This window comes from Topomyia yanbarensis, chromosome 3, assembly GCF_030247195.1.
Source record: "Topomyia yanbarensis strain Yona2022 chromosome 3, ASM3024719v1, whole genome shotgun sequence".
In the NCBI taxonomy this organism is placed as follows: Eukaryota; Metazoa; Arthropoda; class Insecta; order Diptera; family Culicidae; genus Topomyia; species Topomyia yanbarensis.
The window spans coordinates 183,543,371-183,567,772 of NC_080672.1; the positions used below are offsets into that span (position 1 = coordinate 183,543,371).

The following is a 24,402-nucleotide window of genomic DNA, read 5'->3' on the forward strand; positions in this document are numbered from 1 at the left end:
GTGGTAGTAGAATCATTATATGTCATTTTCTTACACTCAAAATAATCCACACGTTAAAGCTACGTGAAACATCACTTAAATTCAAGAAAATGCTATTTAATTTCAGTTTATCTGACAACGGTAACAATCACCGGACAACTAATAAATATGAAATGAAACGCTCGTAACTTTCATTGAATTGCCGCATAACTCTTACGTAAAAATCACATACTCTCTTAAATTCATTTGGACAGAAGCGTATTGCGTTCATTCTGTAATGCAGGTAATGCATGAAAGCAAAATGGCGCTTGTTGAAGTACGAAGCTGTTTCGCTTACTTACTTGCCGAACAACCAAAAGGAAAATTATTAAGAAAAACCTGTTTTAATCCACCTAGAGGTGCAATTGTGCCTTTCTCATTTCTCTAAACTATGGCACGGAGGCTTTTTATGTTCAACATAATTGTGGAAATGTCCATTACATTCTTAGTACACTTTGCACCTTTACACAATGGCATGCCAGCCACGAACTTGATGAGCTACGTGTCGACAGTGAAACACTTGAAACAAAAAAATATCATACTTCATTAGCCTAATCAGCATTAGATCAATGTTATCTGCTTGCTAACTCATTTTGTCATGCGGGGGTGGGTATGTGAGGAGGGCGAAAGTCCCATGAACGAACGACTTCCCAGCTTAAATTGGTATGCTTTGTGATATAGTGGTGGTTTAAAGATGATGGGGTTGAAAGGAAGGGGTATGAGGGCTGGATGGGGTGGTGGTCTGTGGGGTGATTTAAGGAGATTTTTAAAGGAGGGGCGCGAACAGTAGAGGGGGGGTGTAACCCCTCTCCGTAAACCATCAACTACGCCCCTGTTAAAATCCAGAAACCCTAAACGAGTTGAAAAAAAAATTTGGCCCTCCGGCCGGGATTAGGTTGACGTTTTTCAGAGTGATTGCATAACCTTTCTATATGAGAAAGGCAAAAATGTGCCAAAATCCAAAAAAGTGAATCGCAGTCAAATTTTTTTTTCGAGTTTACATCAAATCTCGACGTTTCATGCACCTTGAACACATTTAGCATCAAAAATAAAAATTCAGTTTTTAATTTTTCCTATAGTTTATATGAGAAATTTCTGTGTGGCCGCACTCTGAAACCCGTAATTCCGGAACCAGAATTCCGATCGATCCAAAATTCAATAACAGCCGATGGGAAGGTTGCACCTTTCATTTGAGACTAAGTTTGGGCAAATCGGTCCAGCCATCTCTGAGAAAAATGAGTGACATTATTTGACACATACGCACATACATACACACACACACACACATGCACACACACATACACACACATACATACATACACACACACATACAGACTTTTTCCGATCTCGACGAACTGAGTCGAATGGGATATGACACTCGGCCCTCCGGGCCGGGATTAGGTTGACGTTTTTCAGAGTGATTGCATAACCTTTCTATATGAGAAAGGCAAAAATGTGCCAAAATCCAAAAAAGTGAATCGCAGTCAAATTTTTTTTTCGAGTTTACATCAAATCTCGACGTTTCATGCACCTTGAACACATTTAGCATCAAAAATAAAAATTCAGTTTTTAATTTTTCCTATAGTTTATATGAGAAATTTCTGTGTGGCCGCACTCTGAAACCCGTAATTCCGGAACCAGAATTCCGATCGATCCAAAATTCAATAGCAGCCGATGGGAAGGTTGCACCTTTCATTTGAGACTAAGTTTGGGCAAATCGGTCCAGCCATCTCTGAGAAAAATGAGTGACATTATTTGACACATACGCACATACATACACACACACACATACACACACACATACATACACACACACATACAGACTTTTTCCGATCTCGACGAACTGAGTCGAATGGGATATGACACTCGGCCCTCCGGGCCGGGATTAGGTTGACGTTTTTCAGAGTGATTGCATAACCTTTCTATATGAGAAAGGCAAAAAGTGAATCAAAGCAGCAGATAATACAGCAGAAATCGCTGAAACAGGAAAACAACGTTACTCTGATTTTAAAGGTAAGATTCAATCGGTTTCATTTCGTTAATGATATAGTTAATATTACTTGTCTGTGTATATCGTGTATCAAAGAATCAGAATCACTAAATTCGACTTCGTATCTCCATCCTTAGGTTATAGTTGCCGAGAATTGGTCGTCGGATCTCACCAACGGTGCATCGATTCAAGCCCTTGATGACGGGCTGTACCCGCTGCACAACGCCTACTCTTTCGGGCTCACCGACGGCGTACGTCTGTTGCTGGAGGCCGATACCAAACCGAACATTAGAGACAATTGGAATTACATTCAAGGGAAAGCTAGATATTTGCATTGCAGCTCCGTACTGAATACAGAAAGTAGGAACTGTTGGAAGTGGCTCGGGAGAGCGTGTGTTGGAACTATTGACACCGCTGCATGTAAATTGTCATGCAAGTGACTAGCGCAAAACCACCCACTTGATCTGGATGCCGGTTACAATCGTATACGGGTCGTGCAGATTCTGCTTCAGTATGATGCCGACGTTCGTGCCAAGGACAAAAGCGGTTCCCTTGCACAATGCCTATGTCTATTGTCTTTGAAATGACCGAACTGTTGATCAAAAATCGTGGCAACGTTAACGCCAATGATCTCTGTGCTTTCACTCCGTTTCACGGAGTATGCAGTCTGCTGCATGTCGGGGGAGCTGATCCGACGCTACTAAACTGCCATAACAGATTCGGCCCCGACGCGGGAACTGGAGGACAAAATTACATGCGAGTAGTTTAAACTATAAGATATTGCAACATATTGAATGCAAACTTTCAAATTCAGCGACTGAATGGCCCTCATAACCGATAATGTTTACGTTGTACACCTGTACAGTGATGACACCATTACACGCAGTAGCTCACTCGGTGTACCCGACGCGAAAACAAGTTCTCAAAATTTTGATTCGTGAAGGTGCTTAGTTGAACGAGAAAAATAGATTTTTAATACCGCTGCACATTACAACTGATAATTCAGATTACGAGATTATGGATGTGCTTCTGCGTCACGGTGCAAAGGTAGATGCGCTCGCTGGATGCTGTAAAACAACGCTACAGAGATGCGCTAGAGGATAACATTCAAGCCTGTCGAATGTTTCTGTCGTACAACATCGATACCAGCATTGTATCCCTGCAGGGTTACACTGTAGCCCAGTTAGCTACGTGTGAATCCGCCGTCAGACCCAGTCGATCTAGAGTGCCAACTCTTGAAAACGGCTAAAGCCTGTGATCTGGGCACGGTTCGACGAATTGTGCTCTCTCATCCGATGACCATCAATTGTCGTGATCTAGATGGGAGACATTCCACTCCTATTCACTTTGCTGCTGGCTATAATCGTGTTCCAGTAGTGGAGTTTCTTCTGGAGCACAGTGCAGTTCACACTTCCGACAAAGGTGGGCTTGTTTCGCTGCACAATGCCTGTTCCTATGGGCACTACGAATTGACCGAACTGCTAGTAAAACATGGAGCAAACGCAAATGTAGCCGATTGATGGAAATTTACTCCGTTACACGAAGCGGCCGCCAATGGAAAATATGAGATTGTAAAATTGTTTATTAAGGCGAAAGGTTACAGGATCGGCTGCGGCGCTTTTTCGAATTTTTAAAACTTTTACGTAAAAGATATCAACAATCCCTCTCGTGTAAAGTTGCGCAAGGAAATAAACTATTTTTTGGTATAACTAAAATTTTAAAATTTTGATGATTACTCACGGCTAGCATTTTCTAGTTCGAACCAAAATATCTCAGATATTTTATTCAAAAGTACTCCATATTATTGCATAGGATTGTAGCTTTCTTTGTGTAGAATTTTTCGTTCGCTTACATTACATAGCTACGATGCTTCGTTTTTGAGTTATTCATATTTTAGTAAAGTTGATGAAATATCCATATTTGCAGCCGCATTTTTACCAAATGCCGTATGTCCATTCTAACTTCAATGAAAATAAATACAAAGCGAACGCGCATGCATGATGTCGGTTTTGTGCCAGACCGGACTAAGCGATATTACATTGATACAGAGAAAACGTGTACAAAGATTGAATCTTTGCATTCTTTACGGTATTATTCGCAATGGATTCATTTCATAAGTCATGCTAATGATAATATTTTTCAAATCTGGTGCAAATGAGAGGTAGCTGAAGAAGAAATTCTTGATTCAATCCTATCATCATCTCATCTTTTGAGATTGTGCTGCTTAGTCCTGTCTGACTTTACACCGATTATATAGCAGAATGGTGAAACAGGTAAAAAAACACAAATGACGGTTGGCCGCATGCTACCGCATGGTTGTTTATGGAGAGCCACGTGTTTCCCCACTGATGATTTCTATAGTCTGACTGTTGATTTGAATATTTCATGCTTTCCGATGTGTTATTATAGTTACTAAACTGCTTGGGCGTTCAATAATAAGGAATGCCGTTGAGGTGGAGCTTCCATATTGCATTGTCAGTAGCTTTTCGCAAGTTCTTGAGAGGTGAAAATTTGGTTACCCACCCACTAATGAAGAATAAATAGAGGATAAACTGCTTGCCGGGGAAATAAACGCACAATTCAAATGTTTATATTTATCAGGCTTATGATGTCAACTTGTGAGAATTATAGGTACATAAATTAGTGATTCTCCATTATATGTTCATCCAAGACTGCCTGCTGAAATATGCTTTCTAAAATGTGATTCTGTAAATGTTTGGGAGAAGAATTCTACACTCTATGTTTGAATGAAGAATTTTTCTCCCAAACATTTACACAAAATGACATTTTAGAAAGCATTTTTCAGCATTGTATGCATATGTAGCATTAGTCGTTTGTTCGATCTAGTAAAAGCTTTTGCCAAATCGAGAGAGATTTTGAAAATGGTTGTAGTTTTTAAACATCCGTGTTTGTTTTTGCAGATATATGTTTCCCTACAGCTTATTTATCTTGTTGAGTGATGAATTCGTTATTGTTGCTGGCTTGAACATTTCGAATAGAAATTCGTTCAGTATACTCTTCGTATAAAGTATGGATTGTTGCAAGTACCGATCAATCACATTGCTGAAAACCGCCTACAAAGTGTTCACCGCCGTCCATAGAGAAAAATGGGAAATACAGAGCAGGTTTTACTGGGGAATGCATCACAACAAACGAAATGTTCTCGATTCGACTAGTCTTTCAAAAATGTTGTAATTACAACGTGCCACCTGTTTATAGATTTCAAAGCCGCATATGATACAATCGATTGTATGTCGCTTCCCAGAATTCCATTTCCCGGAAAACCATTCCCCGGAATGTACTATTTCCCGGAATATCATTTCCCGGAATGTCCCATTTCCCGGAATATCGTTTCCCGGAATGTACCATTTCCCGGAATACTATTTTCCGGAATGTACCAATTCCCGGAACGTACTTTTTCTCGGCAATTTGTTATACTATTGAAATCTGAAGTACTTTGAGAACATTTGCATTTAGAACTATGTTGCTACTCAAATATTTGTTTGGTTCCCTTGTCTTTGCTCGCTGATCATGTTAGGGAATTTAAAAATACTAATTCTCATGTATATGTAATTTTATTTGAAATCATTATCAATCAATCGAAGGTCCAGAAAATAGCTTATGCTAAAAGAAGGCGATATCAAAATCGTAATTTAGTTTAAAATGAATAGCATTTCAAAAATATATTACGAAAATTTTAAAGAAGGCATATGTATTTATTGTATTGAAATCAATAAAATTTCAAAAATTATTTCCATTGATTTACTATTGTTCCAAAGAAGGCTAATTCACGTAGAAATTTTTAATACGAATTGAAATTTAAAATAACTGAAGGCGTTTTCAATGCATTGTTACTGTAAACAAATATTAGTGCGAATAAAAATCAATAAAAGTCCAAGCGTATTTTCAACGAAACTTCATATAGATAAAAATAACATTCTACATAAAAATCCAAAGAAGATTGCATATTTTTAAGAAGGCAGCATCTCAGACAGATACATTCACAATCTATAAAATTTCAAAGGTTCCAAAAATATTTATAACTGAATTTTAGGAAATATTTATATTTTTTCGTTACCTTTTACCTAATCTTCATAAAAATCAATCAACGTATTCAGGGCATTTTTAGAGTACTAATGAACAAAACACTGCCTTTTCAATTTCAAAGATGGCTGCAATTCAAGGCGTTCTAAATTGATCGTTAGGAATTTAAACCATTATAAAGTACGGTATAAGCATATTTCTATTTGCGTAATAAGGAGATGAATCAAGATCCCAAAATGGGATCCATAATACGACTTATGCAGCACCAAAAAATATTAATTTTAAGTAATTTGTTCAGCATTTTCCCGCCAGCACGTTTTTTTTTAATCCGAGCCCGAAATCTATCTCCTGTAATGTCTGACCTAGTGTCAAAAACTAAAGTTTTTTTTCGATTCCTTAGAACGATAGAAAGTGACTTACGTAGGATTTTTTTCGCTATTTTAATTTTACGCGAAACGCTGAAAATATCATTAAAATCAACAATCAATTTTATTGCTTTCGTTTCTCTTAGTCTTAAATTTACCGAAAATAGCCAAGAAAATCAACTCAGACATAATTTATCAACTAAAATCCTTCGTACGTTGCTGGAGAAATTAATTTAGAATATTCTGTGAATATTTCAAAGCTCGTGGTTTGACGTGGATTTAAAAAAACGCGTTTGAAGTTTTTAGTCCGCTTGGAGTTTACCTAAAAACGATAGGACAGAATTGATAATATATACAATTAGGTATTCTGTTCGCCTTCCATTTTCTGTTATATCATTTTATTTCAATAACAAAATTTTCAAATCTTAAAAATTCTACAGTGGTGTATTATGCTTTTCACCGAAGATTACCACGCGACGGAATCGATTCTTAATAGTAAAAGAATTGAAAATATACAATTTTAACTAAATCCGCAAAATTTGGAACAAATATAGGGCAAAATATAGGGCCTGTTAGTCAGGATGTAGACGGTCATGAATTTATTCACCCCTTCACTACCAGCGGTGGGAAAATTGGAAAGTATTTGTTACTATTGTGCTACCAATTTAATTCATTGATATCCCATCCATTGGGGTGCTTTTTATTCCCCACACGATTTTTTTTATTCCTTCCAAGTTTCTTCTTGGTTCAAAACCAAAAGCCGTCCGTAAGCTGTTCACATTAATTATTTTAATTAATCATTAGATTCGATATTCCGGGATATGGTACATTCCGGGAAATAGTTTTCCGGGAAATGGAATTCCGGGGAATGGTATTCCGGGAAATGACGCACAACCGATGCAATCGATTGAGATCATCTATGGGATCTAATACACGAATATGTGTTTCTAGCTAAACCGACATATTTGATCAAATCGACTATGGATCGAGTGATGTGTTACGTCCGAGTATCGGGGACACTATCATGTTCTTTTGAAACTCAGAAAGGACTACGGCAAAGTTGTGGAGCCTCTTATCTAATGTTTAATATCTTCTTGAAAAAATGCTGCAATAAATTGTAATAAATATGTACACGAGAGCAAGAGGCTCGAAGGAAGAAACATTACACCTTATGCTCATATGTTCGGTTCTAAACCAGGAGGCGTGTCAATCATTATTTCAACACTCCATTAACCAGACCTCGAAAGCGAAATTTCCAACTCGTTACATCTTAGCAGTTTAGAAAATATTTCAAACTACTATTTTTTGGGCTATCTAGACTACTGTATTACTACTACTGCATTTAGATGCGACCAAAGTTGAATTTTCTGCGACTAAAAAGTTGGTGCAAGTACTACAAAACACTGAAAATTACAATTATGTGGAAGAATTTGAATCTATCGTGAATAATCATGAATGATATAATCTTAAATTATTTGTATGTGAGCGAAACATTTCTAGAAGACAGTTGATAGTTTCCCATGTAAGGAACAAAAATATCTTCACAATACAATACAGAAAATTTATCTTCACTGGATTTATTATGAAATTAGTATGTATATGAGTGAGACATTTCTAGACTATTGCTGATAGTTTTAACTCAATGAGCTTCATATATAGTTCAGAAAATTTTCTTATTTTTAATTCAGATTTGTTATTTGGCCGAGTCTCATATACCAATCGACTGTGTGTGTTTTTTGTTTTTGTTTTTAGAGGATAGCAAAAAACTTCCAAAAAAGCCATGAGACTGCAATAAAAAAAATATACAAAACTCTAACGTCTCAGGGAACTGGTTTGTCTGGCAACCCGAATCGCCAAAAACCACTACTCTTGCCCAAAACCTGAGTCCTCCCCGGCACTACCTTACGTAATTACTTCGGGGAGGGGGTTTTTATGAGCATAACACCCACTCTAATTCCACTACTTAGCAGTTAGTTCCTTCAGTAGGGTTACAGCACTACTCCTCGACGGTGATGTGTTCTTCACCATCAACACAGACTGGCAATTTCTGCATGGTAGTCAGAAAGTTAGCAGTGGGTCGAAACTTTATGCTCTTCCCCTACGAAGACAATCTGGGCGGCAAACTTCAGAGTGTCTAATTTACCTAGCCCTTCCCTTGTGCCACTCTGCACCGAAATTTTCTTCTCGTACGATTCAGCGCCACTTTCTCGTTCAGCTCCGGACTTGTTCGCAAACTACTCGGTCCAATTGGATCTGGCCTACTCCGAAGGAGAATTCCTAGGCGAGATTCTCCCGATACCGAGCGGTAGATTTCTCCCGATGATGATGTTCGTTTCCGTGAGCCAATTAGCTCCCCGCTTTGTACCGATCTACTCGATGTAGCCCCGGGGATGGACCTAGTCTACTCTACAGACCAGCCAGTAGGTGCTAAAGTCCATCCAGCGATTCCGGATGGAGCGCAGCTTCCGGTTCACTGGCGCCCCAATGATCCATTGCTAGCTATTCGACGCGGTCTGATCCTCGGCTGTACATCTACCCTACTCACGAGCTATCCGGTAGGGTGTTAAGGTCGGTCCGGCGATTCCGGTTAAGTCTGACGTCCGTATCACTGGCGCCCAGATGACTAGAACCCGGTTTTACGTTGCGTACTACTCAACTGGTCCCCGGCGGGGGACCTAATCTACACCAACGGAGAGTTCCCCGGCGGCGGAATATCTCTCGAATCCCAATTTTTGGTTTCACGGCGACTTTCTAGTCAAGGTCGCTACTTTGTTGGTCCATTCGCCACTTCCGCTGCACCTCGGAGAGTATACTCGTAACCACTCTGCGGACAGCGTCCCAGGTATGCTCGTCGTGGCTCATCTCTTCGCCGATACTGTCAACTATCACACCCTACGAAAACTTCTTCGAACCTAGACCACGTGTTCCGGTGTATCTGCACGTTTACACACTCCGGGCAAAAGAGTGACGAAGCATGTCCAAACCGGTGCAAGTACTTCCGGAAGCATACGTGCCCGTACAAAATCTGCATCAAATGTAAGTTCACATCTCCATGCTTCCTATGCACCCAAGCTGTCACATTTGGGATTAGTGCTCAGCCATAGTGATGCATTTTCGGGATCATGCCGGCGCTACTACATCCGACGATATTGTTCTGTAACCACTCGCGACTCGTACGGGCATCAGCCGGAATGTCCTGTTCAGCTTTTCACGGCTCCGTTTGGTTTGCAGCGCAGCACCCCAGGGAACCCCATATCGAAGTATCGATGTGTTGCTTTCGGACAGCCGAAGTTTGGCATGATTCTTGCTATTGCTTTTGTTGCCCTCGCCGAATTTTCGCAAGCGTAGTCGACGTGGTTGTTGAAACTCAACCAGTCGACGGTTATCACACCAAATTACCACAGTGCACAGTGGTCCCAAAAAGCAAAAAAGGGGCTTTTAGATTGCATCAAAACTGTTGACTATAGTAATGAGAAAGTTTCTTGGAATGGAGCTCCCCTTCTTTATGTCTTATCGAATTGATGATTAATCCCCCTAGTAGTGAGTTACGAAATTTATTTTCTTCAATAATTCAGATAGATAAACACTTACTTCAGCAAACTAGTGGAGACACTCATTGCAAACATTTTACCTGAAGACTTCAACTCTCTAGCATTTATGCTTTTTGAGATATAGGGCATTATTTGTGAAAGGCCCCTTAAAAGCAGTTTTTAAATCATGAGTTTTCTTCTAGATTTTTTCCACTATATAAATGTTCTAAAACATTGTTTAGACTGTTAAACTGCATTACTTTGCCAAAGACGGAAACTTGATATCGCTAGTATGTGAGGAGATATTCACGTTTCTTGATTGAAAACAGCTCTTTTACCAATGCGGATAACTTTTAAGCGGGCAACAACGAGCAAACCACTCGATAAACAAATTAAAATTGCAAGAAAAGCACAACCAATGCTGGGAAAACCAGATCTCCCCAAGGCGGATATCTCTATTCCGCCGCCGGGGAACTCCCCGTTGGTGTAGATTAGGTCCCCCGCCGGGGACCAGTTGAGTAGTACGCAACGTAGAAACGGGTTCTAGTCATCTGGGCGCCAGTGATACGGACGTCAGACTTAACCGGAATCGCCGGACCGACCTTAACACCCTACCGGATAGCTCGTGAGTAGGGTAGATGTACAGCCGAGGATCAGACCGCGTCGAATAGCTAGCAATGGATCATTGGGGCGCCAGTGAACCGGAAGCTGCGCTCCACCCGGAATCGCTGGATGGACTTTAGCACCTACTGGCTGGTCTGTAGAGTAGACAAGGTCCATCCCCGGGGCTACATCGAGTAGATCGGAACAAAGCGGGGAGCTAATTGGCTCACGGAAACGAACATCATCATCGGGAGAAATCTACCGCTCGGTATCGGGAGAATCTCGCCTAGGAATTCTCCTTCGGAGTAGGCCAGATCCAACTGGACCGAGTAGTTTGCGAACAAGTCCGGAGCTGAACGAGAAAGTGGCGCTGAATGGTACGAGAAGAAAATTTCGGTGCAGAGTGGCACAAGGGAAGGGCTAGGTAAATTAGACACTCTGAAGTTTGCCGCCCAGATTGTCTTCGTAGGGGAAGAGCATAAAGTTTCGATCCACTGCTAACTTTCTGACTACCATGCAGAAATTGCCAGTCTGTGTTGATGGTGAAGAACACATCACCGTCGAGGAGTAGTGCTGTAACCCTACTGAAGGAACTAACTGCTAAGTAGTGGAATTAGAGTGGGTGTTATGCTCATAAAAACCCCCTCCCCGAAGTAATTACGTAAGGTAGTGCCGGGGAGGACTCAGGTTTTGGGCAAGAGTAGTGGTTTTTGGCGATTCGGGTTGCCAGACAAACCAGTTCCCTGAGACGTTAGACTTTTGTATATTTTTTTTATTGCAGTCTCATGGCTTTTTTGGAAGTTTTTTGCTATCCTCTAAAAACAAAAACAAAAAAACACACACAGTCGATTGGTATATGAGACTCGGCCAAATAACAAATCTGAATTAAAAATAAGAAAATTTTCTGAACTATATATGAAGCTCATTGAGTTAAAACTATCAGCAATAGTCTAGAAATGTCTCACTCATATACATACTAATTTCATAATAAATCCAGTGAAGATAAATTTTCTGTATTGTATTGTGAAGATATTTTTGTTCCTTACATGGGAAACTATCAACTGTCTTCTAGAAATGTTTCGCTCACATACAAATAATTTAAGATTATATCATTCATGATTATTCACGATAGATTCAAATTCTTCCACATAATTGTAATTTTCAGTGTTTTGTAGTACTTGCACCAACTTTTTAGTCGCAGAAAATTCAACTTTGGTCGCATCTAAATGCAGTAGTAGTAATACAGTAGTCTAGATAGCCCAAAAAATAGTAGTTTGAAATATTTTCTAAACTGCTAAGATGTAACGAGTTGGAAATTTCGCTTTCGAGGTCTGGTTAATGGAGTGTTGAAATAATGATTGACACGCCTCCTGGTTTAGAACCGAACATATGAGCATAAGGTGTAATGTTTCTTCCTTCGAGCCTCTTGCTCTCGTGTACATATTTATTACAATTTATTGCCGCATTTTTTCAAGAAGATATTAAACATTAGATAAGAGGCTCCACAACTTTGCCGTAGTCCTTTCTGAGTTTCAAAAGAACATGATAGTGTCCCCGATACTCGGACGTAACACATCACTCGATCCATAGTCGATTTGATCAAATATGTCGGTTTAGCTAGAAACACATATTCGTGTATTAGATCCCATATATGATCTCAATCGATTGCATCAGTTGTGCGTCATTTCCCGGAATACCATTCCCCGGAATTCCATTTCCCGGAAAACTATTTCCCGGAATGTACCATATCCCGGAATATCGTTTCTCGGAATGTACCATTTCCCGGAAAACTATTTCCCGGAATGTATCATTTCCCGGAAAAACCATTTCGCGGAATACCATTTCCCGGAAAATAAAAAAACTCGTACCTCACCGACCAAACTTATTTTTAGAAGAACTGCTATGCAGCTAATTGTGTTCTAGAAGATTTTACCTACTTTAGAACATGAAAAGTTGTTTGAAAATATTTTTAAATTTTTTTTTTTGATCGAGTGGTTATTGCGGTAAAAAACAAGATAGCGATAAGCTTGGAAAACTGTCATTTTAAAGATTTAATCTTTTCGATTCCGCGATGTTAGGAAAAATTATTTTAATTAATCTAATGATTAATTAAAATAATTAATGTGAACAGCTTACGGACGGCTTTTGGTTTTGAACCAAGAAGAAACTTGGAAGGAATAAAAAAAAATCGTGAATCGATTCCGTCGCGTGGTAATCTTCGGTGAAAAGCATAATACATCACTGTAGAATTTTTAAGATTTGAAAATTTTGTTATTGAAATAAAATGATATAACAGAAAATGGAAGGCGAACAGAATACCTAATTGTATATATTATCAATTCTGTCCTATCGTTTTTAGGTAAACTCCAAGCGGACTAAAAACTTCAAACGCGTTTTTTTAAATCCACGTCAAACCACGAGCTTTGAAATATTCACAGAATATTCTAAATTAATTTCTCCAGCAACGTACGAAGGATTTTAGTTGATAAATTATGTCTGAATTGATTTTCTTGGCTATTTTCGGTAAATTTAAGACTAAGAGAAACGAAAGCAATAAAATTGATTGTTGATTTTAATGATATTTTCAGCGTTTCACGTAAAATTGAAATAGCGAAAAAAATCCTACGTAAGTCACTTTCTATCGTTCTAAGGAATCGAAAAAAAACTTTAGTTTTTGACACTAGGTCAGACATTACAGGAGATAGATTTCGGGCTCGGATTAAAAAAAAACGTGCTGGCGGGAAAATGCTGAACAAATTACTTAAAATTAATATTTTTTGGTGCTGCATAAGTCGTATTATGGATCCCATTTTGGGATCTTGATTCATCTCCTTATTACGCAAATAGAAATATGCTTATACCGTACTTTATAATGGTTTAAATTCCTAACGATCAATTTAGAACGCCTTGAATTGCAGCCATCTTTGAAATTGAAAAGGCAGTGTTTTGTTCATTAGTACTCTAAAAATGCCCTGAATACGTTGATTGATTTTTATGAAGATTAGGTAAAAGGTAACGAAAAAATATAAATATTTCCTAAAATTCAGTTATAAATATTTTTGGAACCTTTGAAATTTTATAGATTGTGAATGTATCTGTCTGAGATGCTGCCTTCTTAAAAATATGCAATCTTCTTTGGATTTTTATGTAGAATGTTATTTTTATCTATATGAAGCTTCGTTGAAAATACGCTTGGACTTTTATTGATTTTTATTCGCACTAATATTTGTTTACAGTAACAATGCATTGAAAACGCCTTCAGTTATTTTAAATTTCAATTCGTATTAAAAATTTCTACGTGAATTAGCCTTCTTTGGAACAATAGTAAATCAATGGAAATAATTTTTGAAATTTTATTGATTTCAATACAATAAATACATATGCCATCTTTAAAATTTTCGTAATATATTTTTGAAATGCTATTCATTTTAAACTAAATTACGATTTTGATATCGCCTTCTTTTAGCATAAGCTATTTTCTGGACCTTCGATTGATTGATAATGATTTCAAATAAAATTACATATACATGAGAATTAGTATTTTTAAATTCCCTAACATGATCAGCGAGCAAAGACAAGGGAACCAAACAAATATTTGAGTAGCAACATAGTTCTAAATGCAAATGTTCTCAAAGTACTTCAGATTTCAATAGTATAACAAATTGCCGAGAAAAAGTACGTTCCGGGAATTGGTACATTCCGGAAAATAGTATTCCGGGAAATGGTACATTCCGGGAAACGATATTCCGGGAAATGGGACATTCCGGGAAATGATATTCCGGGAAATAGTACATTCCGGGGAATGGTTTTCCGGGAAATGGAATTCTGGGAAGCGACATACAATCGATTGTATCATATGCGGCTTTGAAATCTATAAACAGGTGGCACGTTGTAATTACAACATTTTTGAAAGACTAGTCGAATCGAGAACATTTCGTTTGTTGTGATGCATTCCCCAGTAAAACCTGCTCTGTATTTCCCATTTTTCTCTATGGACGGCGGTGAACACTTTGTAGGCGGTTTTCAGCAATGTGATTGATCGGTACTTGCAACAATCCATACTTTATACGAAGAGTATACTGAACGAATTTCTATTCGAAATGTTCAAGCCAGCAACAATAACGAATTCATCACTCAACAAGATAAATAAGCTGTAGGGAAACATATATCTGCAAAAACAAACACGGATGTTTAAAAACTACAACCATTTTCAAAATCTCTCTCGATTTGGCAAAAGCTTTTACTAGATCGAACAAACGACTAATGCTACATATGCATACAATGCTGAAAAATGCTTTCTAAAATGTCATTTTGTGTAAATGTTTGGGAGAAAAATTCTTCATTCAAACATAGAGTGTAGAATTCTTCTCCCAAACATTTACAGAATCACATTTTAGAAAGCATATTTCAGCAGGCAGTCTTGGATGAACATATAATGGAGAATCACTAATTTATGTACCTATAATTCTCACAAGTTGACATCATAAGCCTGATAAATATAAACATTTGAATTGTGCGTTTATTTCCCCGGCACGCAGTTTATCCTCTATTTATTCTTCATTAGTGGGTGGGTAACCAAATTTTCACCTCTCAAGAACTTGCGAAAAGCTACTGACAAAGCAATATGGAAGCTCCACCTCAACGGCATTCCTTATTATTGAACGCCCAAGCAGTTTAGTAACTATAATAACACATCGGAAAGAATGAAATATTCAAATCAACAGTCAGACTATAGAAATCATCAGTGGGGAAACACGTGGCTCTCCATAAACAACCATGCGGTAGCATGCGGCCAACCGTCATTTGTGTTTTTTTTACCTGTTTCACCATTCTGCTATATAATCGGTGTAAAGTCAGACAGGACTAAGCAGCAAAATCTCAAAAGATGAGATGATGATAGGATTGAATCAAGAATTTCTTCTTCAGCTACCTCTCATTTGCACCAGATTTGAAAAATATTATCATTAGCATGAATTATGAAATGAATCCATTGCGAATAATACCGTAAAGAATGCAAAGATTCAATCTTTGTACACGTTTTCTCTGTATCAATGTAATATCGCTTAGTCCGGTCTGGCACAAAACCGACATCATGCATGCGCGTTCGCTTTGTATTTATTTTCACTGAAGTTAGAATGGACATACGGCATTTGGTAAAAATGCGGCTGCAAATATGGATATTTCATCAACTTTACTAAAATATGAATAACTCAAAAACGAAGCATCGTAGCTATGTAATGTAAGCGAACGAAAAATTCTACACAAAGAAAGCTATCCTATGCAATAATATGGAGTACTTTTGAATAAAATATCTGAGATATTTTGGTTCGAACTAGAAAATGCTAGCCGTGAGTAATCATCAAAATTTTAAAATTTTAGTTATACCAAAAAATAGTTTAATTCCTTGCGCAACTTTACACGAGAGGGATTGTTGATATCTTTTACGTAAAAGTTTTAAAAATTCGAGAAAGCGCCGCAGCCGATCCTGTAACCTTTTGCCTTAAGGTAAGATATTACGCTGGCTATATATCTAGCCAAACATGTCAAAAGGTTTTAAATGAAAATGACAGTTTCTTTTACTTTCTCTTCGGTTAATAACTCGGGTGCTTATATGTTTGTTGCTTACTGCTTAGTACAATAAGCTAGTCGAAATCAGTCTTTTGATATATACTGAAACAATATTAGAAAGTTTTATAATGACGCTGTAATAATCGAAAGAGAACGTAAACAATGAGAGGCTCTCGTTTGCTTTTAGGACCATTCGACATGTTTGTCTAGAATATGATTTTATAAACGAATGAAGCAAAATACGCTGTGTTACTTTCTGAGGCCCAGCTCGACCGAAATGACATATGTTGCGCTCTTTGTTTACTTGGCTGTTCACAGGTTTTCTAAAGAACAACTGATCAGCCAAGTAAACAAAGAACGCAGCAAACCAAATGTTAGTCCAGTTGAGCTGCGCCTCGGAACGGAACGATACGTAACTTCGTATTTTGTTTCTTAATAAAAAAAAATCAGTAGTAACTTGCATGATGCATAGCTCCCGGTTATCTAGATGTCTTAGATCTAGATGAACTCGAGTTAAGCATCATACAAGTTTCTATCATGTGTAAGCACTGCAAATTTAAGTTTAATGGAAATTATTATTTTATACAGCATTTAGATGTAGCGGATCTACTACGTGATACGACAGTGGTTTTAGATGCAGTGAAGAAGAGCAACCTGGCTCGTGTTCAACTGTCGGGATGCGTAAGGCAGAAATTCGACTCCACTCCATTTAGCTGGTTAGTTTCTTGATTTTAGAGATTATTCAATTCGATTTGCTAAATTCATTATTTACAGCTGGTTACAATAATCTAAAAGTGGTCGAGTATCTCCTACAACATTGCGCTGATGTAAACGCACGACAAGGGAGGTTTGATTCTTCATATGGATATTTGGATATAGCTACTTTGCTTATCAAACACTGCGGTTAATGCTATGGACAAATGGGGCTAGAGCCCATTGCACGAAGCGGCCCACAAAGGTCGAATTCAGCTGTACATTACTCGTAAGAATACCATTGCTCACCAATTCATCAAAACATTCTAAACGTTTGATACTGTTCGCTTACGGTGCCGATCTGTTCATGAAAAACCAGGAAGGCAAAACTAGTTTGGATTTGGCAACTGCGGAAAGCGTCAAGTATCTATCGTCTAAAATGTGGTATCAATCGAATCATCCGAGTCCGCTTGCCTTATTAGACTACAGCTGAAACATTTAATTGCACTGGTCGAGCGAGAACAGATTAAAATTGGCCACGAAGATCTGAAACAGGTTGGTGTCTCGGCGTACGGTTTTTGTCATATGATACTGAAAGGGATTGCTACTTTGCGTACGACATAACATGAATCATCAAACAAATAATTGTCTGGGATTAACTCCAAATCCGAGTACTGTTCTGGTTGATCTTCTTACCGATGAGTAAGAGTTTTTTGCCGCCAAAAAAGAAATGCAAGCCACTATAAGAGCACCAAGATAACGGTCACGCTAGCGCTATTTTCACCCGATACTACATTGTCAGAGTAGGTGAAGAAATTAAGTACTGGTCTACAGTACATAATGCATATGATTGTAGGTGCAAAAAGTATAGAATCTAAAACTATGAGAGCGATACGTCCACCCTCGCAAGGAAATCTTGAAAGAAAACGGTCGCCAAGCACGCGAATGAATTCTGTTTCATGGGTCATCCTTTATCAATGCCATCGTGCAGAAAGTGCAGAACCAGTATGTTTTCGGAATCAGTGGCGCATAAGGATAATCATGCTATCAGTGTCATAGGTAACTAGCGTTGCATTAATAATTGGTCCAAGTGAGTTCATTTCCAATAACGCTGCTTATTTATCATCAGAAAATTGCTGCTCTGCCGAGTGGCACTAGGCAAATCGTTCCTGCAGTTCAGTGTAATGAAGATGGCGCGTGCGCTACCTGGGGACAACTCCGTCATCGGACGACCCTCGGCTGGTGAGTCGCACTTTCCTGAATACGTTGTATACCGAGGTGAACAGGTTAGTAAAACTGGTAGTACCACAAATTCAGCATTATTTTTCAAAAGGTCTTTTGCGCGAATGAGAGCTTTTGTTATATACTTTCCTTTTATTTATATTATAACGACCGTTTTCTTTTCTTTCCGATTGCTTCCTTAAACCTTGTATAATATGTGAATCGAGATCATAATATTTCGATATGTGCTGGCAAAATTGTATGATGGAACTGTAATAAGCGAAATCTAAGGTAAACAAGGAGAGGCTCTCACTTATACATAGTGTTATTTGAATAATAATTATTTAGCTTAAAATGAACATTTTGAAGCGCAAGGGTGGTAATAATCGATTTGGCTTCCCCTGTAAGCGGAAAACATGTTTTTCTTTTAGAAATATGCTAGTTTAGTGTTGTAGATTCGGGGCGGAAAGCGAAAATTTTAATAATTTTTTAATAACCTTAAAAAATAAGGTGTACCCGAGTTCAAGGACGGGGTGATCGCGTATTCGCCATCGGATACGCAAGCAAACCTGTGATCCACTCGCTTTCCCGGTTTACTCAAACATAGAGACTATGGCTAGCTTATGCTTGTTAGATACTAAATACTGTAACTGTACTACTGTAACTAAACGAAACTTTGTCATTGCCATATACCATTCATATACCATTCGACTCAGTTCGTCGAGGTCGGCAAATGTTTGTATGTGTGTATATATTTTCTAATCTCACTCATTTTCTCAGTGCTCAGAACCAAATTGCTCAAACTTAGTTTCTAATGAAAGGTGGCTCCCATAAACTGCTATTGAATTTTTTGTTGATCGCACCTCCGGTTCCGGAGTTTTTGTAAGTGCTATCGACTTAAACTTGCCATAGCCCCTATGCCTGAGTATAATGGACAAACGAGTGGATCACAGGTTTGTTTGCGTTTCCGATGGCAAGTACGCAACCACCTCGTCCGGCGAATTCTTGGACCTTAGATTCTTGGACGCGGCTATGTGGCATTATGCTAACTTCGCACACAACCTCACTTTCGGGAGTACAAGAACACTGTGAGCAAAGTTAGAAAACACAACTTATTTTTTAAGTTTATTAATAAATTGTAATTTTCGCTTTCCGCCCCTTTTTCATGAATCTACAACAAACTAGCATATTTCTAAAAGAAAAACATGTTTCCGCTCACAGAGGAGGAAAGTATCTAAAGTAAACAATTACCATCGATTTTTTTATCATCAAAAATCAGGATCACTAATGGTCACTTCAGAACCCTCACAGAGTGGTTAAATATATCTTAACTATAGATAATAGAAACATCGTTTACTCATTACTCAGTCAAACAATCAGCAGATGGGTCCAAAGCGAGAGAATGATGTTATATAAAATGTGATTTTTGCCTTTCTCAATAGAAAGGATATGCAATTACTCGGAAAGTCGGCTTATTAGCAGAGGCCCGGAGGGCCGAGCCTCATACACCATCCGACTCAGTTCGTCGAGATCGGCAAATGTCTGTATGTGTGTATATATTTTCTAGTCTCACTCACTTTTCTCAGAGATGGCTTAACCAAATTGCTCAAACTTAGTTTCAAATGAACGGTATAAGCTCCCATAAGCTGCTATTGAATTTTTTGTCGATCGGACTTCCGGTTCCGGAGTTACGGCTTGATGAGTGCGATCACATCGCAAATTTGCATACAAACTGGTACCACCATGATGCACAAACGATGTAGTACATATTAGAATGGGTGTAACATTAGTTGGATTTGCTGGTCTAGATCACTAATGACCAATAAAAGTAGCTTTGACCACATTGGCCGCCTATGACGATTCTTGATGCCCCCGGGGAGCATGCCAAGTTCCAAGTTAATGACACGCTTATTTTCCAGCGAATTCTTGACCGATTGACCGATAAATTGATTCTTTCACATATTTCATGATATTTGTTTTGCCAAAAGTTGGCGATGGACACCAATCAGAACCGATTACATTATCGTCAATTCGGTTCTTGCGGATTCTTACTATGACTTTCACCAATCAACTCGTATATTGTTTGTTGATTTTAATCGGCAATTTTATTACTTGTGTGTTTAAGATAGCTTTAATTCGATTGAGCTTAGCTGTGGTTTCGTTTTAGGTATAACACTTATCTTTAGAAAAAACACTTGTAATCTAGCCAAATACAGTGAAGACCCGATTTTATCAGCCCCCGATTTTGTCAGCTTTTTGACCCGATTTTGTCAGCATCATATGAAAATTGATAGTAGTTTGATGGGCTCTAGCAGACGAACCAAGTTGAATTCGAGTAAATCCTTTCTTGAGCATATTTTTCTTATTTTAGAGATCCGAAATATGGAAAAATAAACATTTTGATTTTTTTTTTAATTTTGCTCTTTAAGGGAAATTTAAACTAAATAATCAAAAAGGGTTATGAGGCTATATCTAGGGACTAAGGAAAAGTACTACAAGAGCTTCTGTTTTTTAGAAAGAAAGAAAAATATATGTCCCCGTTTTATCAGCCTAAAATTCATCAAGGGGCTGATAAAAACGGGTCTCTACTGTATTACAAGACGTCTTTCCATAATTAATTATCGAATTAATAAGTATTATTGCTTTGTCAGATTAGTGTCGACTATCAGAGTGCTTCATCTGCATTTAACTTTGCAAATTCTGTAGCATAAGCATCCAAGTTAACTATATACCATTCAATTCAGTTCGGATAGACCGCTAAATGTCTATGTGTATGTTTGTCAAAAAATGCCACTCAATTTTCTCAGTGATGGCTGAACCGATTTTCACAAACTTAGTTTCAAATGAACGGTTCTAACGCGCCTGTTGAATTTTTAGTCGATCCTACCTCCGGTTCCGGAGTTACGGTTTGAAGGGTGTGGTCTGCAAATTCACTAAAGACCAATCAAAGTAGCTTTGACTATATTGGCCACCTATGACGGTTTTTGAAAACCCCGGAGAACTTGCCAAGTTCCAAAGTTAATGTCACACCTATTTATCAGGAAATTCTTGACTGATTTTTACAAACTTGCCTTCAAATGATAAATACAATAGTCCCATTGACTGCTGTTGAATTTCATCCAGATTTGACTTTTGGTTCCGAAGTTACAGGTTGGTACAATGTTGGTTAAACCGGTACAATTGTATTATTTCAAAGGTTAAAAATCCATTAAAAAAACATCAAATTATTTCGATTTACAGGTCCAAATCACTGATGGCCAATAGGGATCTTTAACTTGGAAAACTTAAACTTCAATTATTCTTTTCTGATCTTTAAATTTAAAAAAAAAATCATCTGACAAACTAACAGTTGTCTTACTAAATGACGTATCTGCAAGCATGTTCGTTCGCCTTATTGTTAACCGGGACACCACCCCACACAGCATGATCCGGTACTTTTGCAATCTGCTAGCAGCTTGCAGTCCCAAGTTTCATTTGCAAACTATAGTAGATCTGATGAGGCAACGTATAAAGTTGTATTAGTCTCATGGGTTTGGATATGTTATAGTCCTAAAAGGAAACAAACTAAAATTTTTTTGTTCAATAGTTTCGGTCTTAGCAATAAAAAGCCATGTGGTGCTCGGCGGGCTTAATTTTTTTTGCACTATTTCGATCAAGAATAGAACCACAGGGAACCTGCCTATGTCGTAAGAGGCGACTAACAACATGCTAGGAGTTCCTAGGTCAAGCTATTGATCCGTACTGAAGATTCAACCTGGAGGTTTTCCATCATAGCCTTTATCCATTCTATCGAATAGCACAAAAAGTTTTTTGTGTGGCAAGCGATCTGTAGGTGTGTCAAAATAAGCCAGTTTTTTTTTATTAAATCTGGAACCGTCTACCAACAAATCTACATTGACGAATATCTCTAAAAGTGACTTCTTGAGGTCTCATGAAGATCTGATACTAGCTTTGTACTACTTTTGCTTTCCTAAGCAGCGGTAAACATTTCAACACTCCAGAACTTCACTCTGTCAACAAATGTAGGGTCATCGGAAGCTTCGAAAAATTGCACTCATGGCCCTTTCTTCAAAATCATCCAGTGCAGTACTCTGCGTCTTCCTTTCGAGCTTGAACCGCTGATGTGGTAGTCGGTCTTTGCCAGTATTGCTCTTCTTCCATCCATTCTTCTTCTGGGCCGCCGATGGATCAAGCGCCCTTGTCGTTGGGTTTATTATATTTATTACCCATAATAAACATGTCGTTTGCAATTTGGCATTTAACTAATTATGGAAACGTGTCTAATAGGAAGAGTTGAGATGTCAACTTGTCATTATCATTTCACAGTGAATTTCTTCACATTAATTTGGGATATCTTTTATACTTTTTGTACGCTTGCTTTGTACTGCAAACTTTGGAAATGATCATGGAAGTGTTAATATGAATCAATACTCCCGATGGTCAGCTGTTCGGAGTTTAAATTGCTCGTTTCGAATTATCGGAAATTGATCGCGAGCGACTCTCGTACATATTGCTAAGATCATATTGTCTTCAGATGAATACATTTTCACAATTATATTAAACAACCAGTTATTGGCTAAATGAAAGAGGTACAATTACATCGCTAGGTGGATTAAAACAGGTTTTATTTTGTACTGACTGTCGAGGCGCACGATTTGTTTTTCATACAGCACAGTGCTTTAAAAGAATTTAAACTTAAGTTATATTTTTTTTCTATTGATCAATGAGCTTTCAGAATTGTAATACTCGAATAACACTAAAATAATGCATTCGGCACAGCTTAATTTTAGTTAGATTTATTGATTGTGATTTATTAGAATGTCAAACTAAATTTTATGCGATTTAATTCGAAATTGTTATTGTTTGGTATATGCGCAATAATCACTGTCTTTTCATTCTTCCAGATATCCCAGGCATCAACTAAGAATAGAGAGCTTTTTGATATACATCATTCATCTACTGAAACGGGATACCGGGGCGCAGTTTGAATCAGCTGTTGTTGTCAACCGACGCATTCTCAGCAATTAATCAGGAAATAATTATAATCCCATATACTGCCGCTAGAAGCATAATTGTCCCATGTGTATAGGGATTCCCATAGCACATGGGACAGTTATGCTTCTAGCAGCAGTATACTACCTTGGAAAACTCCAGATTGTCACTGATATCGGAGTTACTGTATTAAGATCCAATTGATATGTAGAGGATCGGGGACAGTAGTTAGAAGACGAGCGCGGTATTGGTAATGTACCGGGTTACGAATACGCCGGAATTACAATGGTGGGTTTATCATTGCAAGAGAAAATTTAGAGAACCGCGCCAGTGACGGTGAGTTGTGTTTTAGGCAACATGCTAGCGTACAATTTATAGGGCGAAAAAAAGATCAATGGAAACCAATTATTAACAATAACGATGTACGAAAGATTCAAAATACTCGTTTTGCGAAGAGTCTGAAACAGCAAAAAGAATATAGGAATAATTTTGAAAAACAGAGATAAACTATCATACATTAACATTTCGAAACAAACATGTTTTACCGTTATATTGACATTTTTGTTGGCAATAAATTACTAAAACGTTTTTACCTCTGTATACTATTAATCTGAATTATGTCAGAAAGGGTCGTAACAGTGAACCTATTCATGGATAGCATTTTTTTTTTTTATTTCAATTATAGAGGTTTTAACCTTAAGGTCATTCGCCTCTTCGGGTTAGAAAAATCTCTTAGGAAAAATTTCTAACCCTATGTGCGGGGTGGGGACTCGAACCCAGGTGCGCTGCGTACAAGGCAATCGATTTACCAATACGCTACGCCCACTCCCATGGATAGCATTGTTTATGGATTTCAAGATAGCCTTGTTGATATATTGTTCAATAAAATAGTGTAAACACAATGCTGTTTATTTAGAGAGAATAAATGTTATAATCAAGTTTTATATGCTAGTTTGATGTCTTTTTTTACATTATTTAGGTCTATTAGTTGAACAATTTTCCAATAAGAATTTTACAATTTATAAATTAATTGGAAAATAATGCAGTTATTTTATTCTAGTTGCAGTTGAAAATCGAAATATTGTACTTGCACTTTTCATTTATATACTACTTACAGCGTGCGCACTGAGGAGGAACTAGTGAGTATTATTCGCATGCAAACAATGCTCACTAGTGCGCATGGTGAAAATAGGAGATGAATGAAATGCGTATTAAGTATTATATTTCGATTTTCAACTGCAACCAGAATAATAAATAACTCAATAAATTTCCACATATCACAAAAGGTAAAATTTACTACAAAAACACATACTTTTCATAGATTCATTGATAAAATTTACATGCACAAAATGTAACTTCTATAAAAATACTTCGTAAA

At 37.8% G+C, this 24,402-nt stretch overlaps 1 pseudogene; it reads left to right on the forward strand.

Moving 5' to 3' along the window:
• Positions 1-1,944: 1,944 nt before the first annotated feature.
• On the forward strand, positions 1,945-23,684 carry LOC131687475 (poly [ADP-ribose] polymerase tankyrase-2-like; annotated as a pseudogene).
• The last annotated feature ends 718 nt before the right edge of the window (positions 23,685-24,402 follow it).